General features: G+C 42.6%; 1 pseudogene; it reads right to left on the reverse strand.

Moving 5' to 3' along the window:
• Positions 1-5,494: 5,494 nt before the first annotated feature.
• LOC101608754 lies at positions 5,495-9,066 on the reverse strand (annotated as a pseudogene).

Here is a 9,066-nt window from a genome sequence, read left to right on the forward strand (position 1 = left end):
TCTTGGGACTAAGAGCAGAATTGTCACCATGAGGAATAGAAGACAGTGAGCCAAACCAGAGCCAGTAGAACTAAGACCACTGTGTCTAAAGCTTTAAAAAGGTATTCCTGACTTCATGACCAGTCTACTCCATGCCTTATCTCTATTCAGCTGTATTTATGGATTGAGCTTGGAAGGGAAGATGTTTGTCTAAGATCTCACAGGTATCTTGCTGGACAGGCCCAGGCTCTCTGCAAGTAGAGGTATGCGTGTGAACACACAAAAAAGGAAAAGGGAGAGGAGCTCCACTGAGAAATGAGGAGCTCAAGTCAGATCTTAGCGTGTCAGAACAACAGATGGGTCAGCGAGTCATTTAGATATGGAACTCTGAGCAACTGGTTTTACTTATTTCTGCCCTTTGTTCTTCAGACAGAATGATTTCATCTTGTTAATGATAGGTAACATTGCTATAATGTGCTTAGCCATTTGATTTTCAGAGAAGGAGCCTAAGATTCAGAGAGTTAAGTGCTTATGCAAATAGCTCTGGGAATTCAAATTGTGGCACATCTTCTAGTGGTCATACTCCATACTGCACTGAATCCATTTGATGCTCCTCAATATGTTCTTTCTGCACTCTGAATGCAAAACAATGCTTCTGGTACCAGTGTTAGTGGGCAAAAGGCTCATGTGTATAAGTCCTTTCCTTGATGGTGGGCATTCAAGGAAGGAACTATTTTATAGTTTGAATATGGCATGTCTCCCACAAGCTCATGTTTTAAGCACTTTGTCCCCAGCTTGTGGCACTATTTAAAGGATTCTGGACCCTTTGGGAGGTGAGACCTGGCTGGCAGGAATAGATCTCTAAGAGAGAGCCTTTGAAAGTTATACTTGCTTTGGTTCCTGTCTATTCCCCATGGTTCCTGGTCCAAGTGAACAGCAGTACTCCAAGTATTCCTACCGAGGTGGACTAAGAGTCGGAAACCATGAGGCTAAAATCAACTTTCCCCTTCTAGGTTGTTACTTGTCTGTCAGCAACATGGCAAGTGACAAACACAAAGCACAAAAGGCAGGATATATCCATCCAACAACTGTACAAACCTAGATTCTTTCAGAGACAGGGTCTCTCTATATATCCCATACTACCTCAAACTTGTGGGAAATTTTCCTGTCTCACCCCTCCCAAAGTGGTGGGATTACAGGCGTGAGCCACCACACCTGGCCAAACCTTAAATTCACAGCTCTTCTGCTATTCTTCCAGCACCCATGCCACCAGAATTAAATATGCAAATACAAGTTTTGCTGTGGCCGAATTGGACATATACTTGGAGGATGCTTGATGCCTGTCTGATTCACTAGCTCAACAAATCTAGCTGCCTGGAGTTAATTGTCAACATATACTGAAGTCCTCTTCCCACTACCATTATTTCTCATCCTCCAGGATTCTCACTATGTAACCCAGGCTATTCTTAAAATTGGGATCCTCATGCCTTACAGTCTTCCAAGTGCTGCAATTACAGGTGTACCCAGGTCCTTATGGATGATATTTAAAATCAGATGATGAATATGTGAAGGGATCACAATAAATATTTAGAAGGAAAACATTAAATAAGAGAGAAAAAAAAGAGAGAGAAGAGGAAAAAGAAGGGTGGAAGAATCCTTCAAATAGCCAGATAATCTTTAGTCTCAAAAAGGTAACAATAGGGGCTGGAGAGATGGCATAGTGGTTAAGGCACTTGTCTGCAAAGCCAAAGGACCCAGGTTCATTTCCCTAGTACCCACATAAAGCCAGATTCACAATGTGGCACATGCATCTGGAGTTTGTTTGCATTGGCTGGAGGCCCTGGCACACCCATTCTCCCTCTCTCTCTATTTGCCTCTTTCTCTCAAATAAATAAATAAATTATTTTTTTTTAAAAGTAACAATAGCCAGCTGTGGAAGTGCACACCTTTGATCCCAGCACTCAGGAGGCAGAGGTAGGAGGATGGCTGTGAGTTTGCAGCCAACCTGAGACTACAGAGTGAATTCCAGGTCAGCCTGGGCTACAGTGAGACCCTCCCTTGAAAAACAACAACAACAACACAACAAAAAGGTGACAGTAAATCATAGATCAGTATCAAATCCAAAGCTGTGTTGGGTTTATTAAAGGGTGAAAGGCCACGTGGCCTACGTGGAAAGATTTCCTTTAGTCTCTATCATAACCGAAAGATATGAGGACAAGCTGTAAAACAGATTGGCAACAGTGAAGGTAGGCCATATTTCTATCCAGCTCCCTGAACTGGACATAAGACCATTTGCCTCTGCCTTTCATCTCTGCTGTTCCCTCTAATTTCAGAGTCTCCATTGTCTATGCCTCTTGCTCCTTAGTCACCTTTTCCTGGCACCTGGGGCTAGTGTGAGCAGGCATCTTTGAGGCCCAAGCAAGTTCAAGTGCCCAGGTGGCTCTTGTGAGCCTTTAACAACTGCTTTCTCCCCACTCTCTTGATTTCTATCACCTTGCAGCCTTTCATTTCTACCAGAGCATAAAAAGATACATTTTCCCAGTGCTGTGTTTTGAACACAGTACCTCATGGATGTTAGGCAGACAGCCTACCAATGAGCTACACCCCAACCCAAACAGACTATTTTTCTGAGGACAGAGGCTGAACTTCCTTAAGTGCCCTGTCATTTCTTGAATTAAGGGTCTTTGCACTTGAATGCTTCCCCTTGGAGATGGAGACTTTATGAGAAACAGGGTGTTGAGTGATGAGAGAGCAACACCCTGAGGATGAAGTGCTCCTGCATGGCTTGTTTTCTAGTCATGGGATGTTCTATTAACTCAGCAGCTTCCATTTGGGGCTAGGTCATAGTAGAGTACTTGCCTAGCATGTGACAGGCCCCAGGTTCAATATCCAGTACTGCAAGAAATGGTAAGATAGAATAAAAATTTCTTAGACAAGCATTTGGATCATAATTTTTAAAAAGTTTTTACTGAGAGCCTTCATTCGTATTTATATTGTACCCTGATTATAATCCCCTCCTGCACCCTCTTTTGCCTCCTCTCCCCAATCCCTCCTTCACTGAATCCCTTCTTCTTTCCAACTAGTCCCTCTTCTATTTGGATGTCATCATTTTTCTTCCCCTCATATTGCATAGATCATGTTTACATAACATTAGCCACTGTGAGGTCATGAATGCAACAGCCACTTAACGCCTGGAAGACATATTCCAAAGCACTCTTCCCTTCCTTTAGCTCTTAAATTCTTTCCACCACCTCTTCTGCAATGGTCCCTGAGCCTTGGAGGATGTAATAGAGATGTCTCACTTAGTGCTGCCAGTCCACTGTCATTTCTCAGCATGTTGATGTTTTGACCTAGCAGTAACCTGCCTATAGTTGGTTCATATTTTTTTGTGAATATATTAGTAAGAGATAAATTTTAATAGGAAGCACAGTATAATAAAACAGTAATTTTAACTATAGAACATATTGCATTGATTAAAAGGTTTATATCCAGCTGGAGAGATGTGTCAGCTGTTAAATGTGCTTGCTTGCAAAGCTTGATGGCCCAGCTTTTCCCACATAGAGCCAGTTGTACAAAGTGATTCATATAGAAGCCAAAGGAAAGTTTTATATCTTGTTCCTCAGGTACAACAGCCCCCCTTTTTTGAGATAGGGTCTGTTATTGACCTGGTTCTCATAATAGTCTCCCACATCAGTGAGTCCCAGGGATCATCCTCTCTCTGCCTTCTCATCATTGGGTCTACAGGTGCACCCCACCATACTTGGCAAGTTTATGTGGGTACTGGTGATCAAACTCAGGTCCTCATGCTTGATAAGCAAGCACTTTACCAAACGAGCTATCTCCCCTACATAATACTATTTTTTGGTGTGCTATGTGTATGTGTAGTACCGCAGTATGTGTTCATATGATATATGTATGTATGCACATGTTTACGCTGATATGTGTGCCCTGTATGTGTGGAAGCCAGAGGAGTACCTTGGGTGGTCTCCTCTATCACTCTCTCATCTTATTTCCTTGAGACAGCCCACTAAGGTCCATGATTTACACAGCTGAAAATTCCCTTGCCTACTTCTCTGATCTCCACTGTTGTAGTTACCTTCTTCTTGCTGGCACAAAGCACCTGACCAAAAGCAGCTGATGGAAGGAAAGTTGTTTATTTTGGCTTACGAAAAGGAAAAAGGGGAAAGCATGGCCTGAGTAGAAGATGGATATCATTTATGCTATAGCAGGTGGAAACAGCAAGAAAGTGACCCGGATTCTATCAAGGGGGAGCTGGCTATAACACTACAAAACCCACCCCTAACAACACACTTCTTCCAGCAAGACTCCACCTCCCAAATTATCATCAGCTGGGACCAAGCATTCAAAACACATGAGTTTATGGGGAGCATCTAATTCAATCACATCCGCTAAGCTCCAGTCACCAGAGATTCTGCAATGAGAACAAATAAGAAACTGAAATAAGCGCTGGGGGGGGGGGGGGGAGGGTATTACCATGGGATATTTTTATAATCATGGAAAATGTTAATAAAAATTGCGAAAAAAAAACTGAAATAATGCAGACACAAAAATAGGAACATTTTAAACAGGCCCCAGATATAATGATAAGCCACTTTTCTTAACATAGGTCTTGGAGAGAAATGAAAGATTAATAATCAGCACTACTTTCTAAAGTCCAAAGACAACAAGGTCTAAAGGAATTTAATTTGGCATCAAATTATCTTTCCTTTAAGAGTTAAAGATCATGGGCCAGGGCTAGAGGGATGGCTTAGTGGCTTAGGTGTTTGCCTGCAAAGCCAAAGGACCCAGGTTCAATTCCCCAGGACCCACATTAGCCAGATGCACAAGGGGGTGCACACGGTCTGGAGTTTGTTTGCAGTGGCTGGAGGCCCTGGCGCACCCATTCTCTCTCTCTCTCACTTGCTCGTTCTTGCTCTCTCCCTCCCTCTTTCTCTGCCAAATAAATAAATAAATAATATATATATTGAGAGACTAAAAAGAAATAATGCGTAAATAATTAAACAATGACACTGCCATTGTAGGACAAATCTTTGTGAACAAAGGAGGAGCCTGGGCTCGGCTCAGATAAGGAACTAACTGATTAACATGCCGACCTTTGCTTCTGTAACTCATGCTCACTTGCTCAACAGGACACTCCAGAAATACTTAGCTGTGGGGGCCTCCAGCCCCTGGCAAAAGATAGGATCTACAAGCAGTCTGCTGACCAGAGATGAGCAACTAGAAATGTTCCCATGCTTGCCTTCTTGGAACCAATCATTTTAAAAGATGCAATGTGATGTAACCCCTTTTTCCCCTTCCCACTCTTCCTTTATAAACCCCTACTTTTAGAAGGTTGGAGCTCTCTCCCACTCCCGCTGCGTCGGTCTGTGTGGATTGAGTCCCTGCTTAAGCTTGACATTAAAAGAAACCTGTTGCTTTTACATTTGAGTGTCTCGGCTTCTGTGGCGGTCCTCTAGGTGACTCCTGGGTGACCAGGTCCTCTAGGTAACAACAACAGACTTTTTATTGAGTGTGTTACAAGAGGTTTAGTCAAAAAGACCAAAGCCCATGTTGTCATCGGACTCCTCTGACTCTTCTTTCCTGGCTTCCACTTTCTTCTCCTCAGCTGGGGCGGCAGCGGCAGCAGCGGCGGGGGCAGGGCCTACATTGCAGATGAGGCTCCCGATGTTGACATTGGCCAGGGCCTTTGCAAACAAGCTGGGCCAAAACGGCTCAACGTTCACACTGGCTGTTTTAATTAATGAGGGCATTGATCTTGTCCTCTGTGATGGTCACTTCGTCGTCGTGCAGGATGAGGGCTGAGTATATGGGGGGATGCAGACTGCCGGGCACGGTGCTAGTCGCCGGATGAAGAGAGGGCCTCACCCCAAACGCGGCCTTAGCTTCCCCAAAAGAACGGAGCACCTTGGCGGCAGCTGAGGAAAAAAGCAATATTTTTTTAAAATAAGATCATGGGCTGGAGAGGTTAAGGCACTTAATTCCCCAGTAACCTCGTAAGCCACATATACTGGAGCTCATTTGCAGTGGCTAGAGGCCCTGGCATGCCCATTCTCTCTTCCTGCCTCCTATCTTTCTCTGCTTGAGAATGAAAGCAAGGACTCCAGGACTGAAGCAAGGACTGAAGCCAGGTTTATTTCACAGCATTACTTTTTATATCTTCTTACAAACAGTTTTTCCATGGACAAAAATTCCAGGAGCTTCACACAAGCTTCTATCAAAAAAACCTTCCTGTTACACAGTTTTTGCATTTCACTTCTTCTCAGTACAAAAGACTATCAAGGCCAGCCAAATGGCTTCCTACACTGAATATGCATAATCTTGCTTACATATAGGTGCTAATGTCTTGCTAAAGTCTTGCTGCCAAAGGGCCCAGAGTTATGGATATAAGGCCAGCCAAATGGCTTCCGACACTGAATATACATAATCTTGCTTACATGTAGGTGCTATAGTCTTGCTAAAGTTTTGCAATAGATTTGCTGAAGTCTTGCTGCCAAATGGCTCCCAACATCTGCTTACAAATACTTAAATAAAATTTTAAAAAGAGTTAAAAATCAAATAAATAAATATCTAAGATCAGCAAGACTCCATCTTTCTACTTTGGTCCTCCATCCATAGAGTTTCCTTCTCTAAAAGAGTTCAAAGCCCTGATAGAGTTGAGAGGCTCTTAGCATCTGTGGCTTGCCCCATCTCTTCCAGGAATGGAGACAGTTGTTTAAGGCACAGGCATGCTTCCCACCACGTTGTAAAAATGAGTGAATCTTAGCCAGGCATGATGGTAACCTCTTTTAATCCCAGTACTCAGAAGACAGAGGTAGCAGGATTGCTGTAAATTTGAGACCATCCTGGGACTACAGAGTGAGTGCCAGGTCAGCTTGGGCTGGAGTAAGAGCCCACCTGGCAAAAAAAACACAAACAAGCAAACAAAAAGAGTGCATCTCTAACCCTGAATCAATTTTCTATCTCAATAATAAGTGTGTGTGTGTAAAACTTTTTAAAGACAAGCTTTCTGTATGTACCCCAGGTTAACCTCAAACTTCCTCCTATCTCAGCTTAGTCCTGCTAGAGCCTCAGCTGTATACCAGTATGCCTGGTCCAAAGACATGTTTTCAGTGTTGCCAAAATAACATAACACACACTCAAAGGTATCTAAGGAAAGTAGGGTGGAAAATGAAAACTTTGCTCTGTAGCTGGCCCTGATCTGAACCAATCTTCTAACTAAGAAATAGTGATGGGGAAAATCCTATGGGGTAACAGATATGGGTTGTGCTCATAACTTGGGGAAAGGACCAATTTTCCCAAGTATGATATTGGCTCAGTTCCTCAATTCTCCCCAGGGGGTTAGGTGTCATCTTGATTTTTTGGCATAGTGAGCCACAAAGAGAGGAGCCATTTGAAAGGAGGAAAGGAGTCACTGATTCAGAAAGCAAAAATGAAGATGAAAAGCAACTGCACATCTGTTTCCACAGACCTTGCAGATTCTGCTGTCCCAGAAGGCTTCTCTCAGGACTTTAGGTGCAACCACACATTCTGACACTAATTTTTCAGTAGGAAGATTGCAACTTTTCTTTAATTTACTGTTATAAAATATGAACCCTTTTCTCCTTTTCTTCCACCTCTCAAGGCACAACATTCCTCTTAATCTCTACTAGCTATATGGGAATATTCCTGCCTTTAAAAAATTATTTATAGCCGGGCGTGGTGGCGCACGCCTTTAATCCCAGCACTCGGGAGGCAGAGGTAGGAGGATTGCCATGAGTTCAAGGCCAACCTGAGATGACAGAGTTAATTCCAGGTCAGCCTGGACCAGAGTGAGACCCTACCTCGATAAACAAAAAAAAAAAAAAAAAAATTGTTTATTTACTTGAAAGAGGGAGCGAGAACACTAGGAACTTTTGCCACTACAAAAGCACATCAGGAGTATGTTCCACTCTGTGCACCTGGCATACACAAAAATGCAAAGGATGGATCATAACATTCTTTATTTTATCGCTGAGGCACCTGCCAGTCTATATAAAGGGTTTCTATTGTCCTACCTTCTCTCTTGTCCCCTGAGTCCTCCCAGTCGTTTCTTGGCTAAAGAGAAAGGTAGGTCATATAGGTCTGCATAGGAACATTAAGAGAGAAGCCTTGATGAAGCCAACATCTTTCTGATTCCCCCAGAAATCTTTATCTGTGCAAGGGTGATAAGGTAGAGGACCAACTAAATATAAAAAGGATGCAGAAATCTGGGCAGGTAATTACAACTAGCTTCATTTTTCTAATAGCTTAAATCTTTTCATTTGAGAATTCTCCTTCTGACCTATGCTTGTTGAAATGAGTAAATTGTGCATGCTCATATATAAATTTGCATTTGTGCTTTTGCAAAGTTCTATATTAGCATCTCCCAAGCACAGACTATATCCACAAAACATTAAAACTGACATAAAATGAACATTCACAAATTTCCCTCTAAATACCTATGTGTATGCCCACACGTTTGGTTAGAGAAGCTTCTCTTTTCAGATGGCAGTGACCACTGGAGTGACTCAAAACTCATCAAAATGCTGAGAAGAAGGGACAGTGGAGTGTTCAACACTAAAATACATCTTTATCACATCCCCCAAAGCTCAGGGACCATTGCAGAGAGGTGAAAGAAAGAATATAAGAGCTTAAAGACAAGGAAGAGTGACTTGGAATGCTTTCTTCCAGACACAAAGTGGCCCTTGCATTCATAACCTCACAGTGGCTGATGCTGCTTACACAACAATTGCATAATATTTTTAGGGGAAAAGTGATGACATCAAAATAGGAGAGGAACTAACTGGAAAGAATGGTTTGAGGGGAGTGGGTAGAGGAAGCCGAACAAATGAGGATATGTATACATATGGACATTGTCAAGTTCTTTAAAAAAGAAAGCAAACATTCAGTGCGACGAACTGATTGCCCATAGCGGTAGCATTAATGATTTTTCTTCCCTCCCCGACTTAACAAAACTATAGGTCAACTAAAGCATTAAGAGATCTAGTAGTCCAAAAAACCTGAATGGGAAACTGTTTTCCAACATAACACAGTCACCAAGAGCGTCAT

This window comes from Jaculus jaculus, chromosome 4, assembly GCF_020740685.1.
Source record: "Jaculus jaculus isolate mJacJac1 chromosome 4, mJacJac1.mat.Y.cur, whole genome shotgun sequence".
NCBI lineage: Eukaryota > Metazoa > Chordata > Mammalia > Rodentia > Dipodidae > Jaculus > Jaculus jaculus.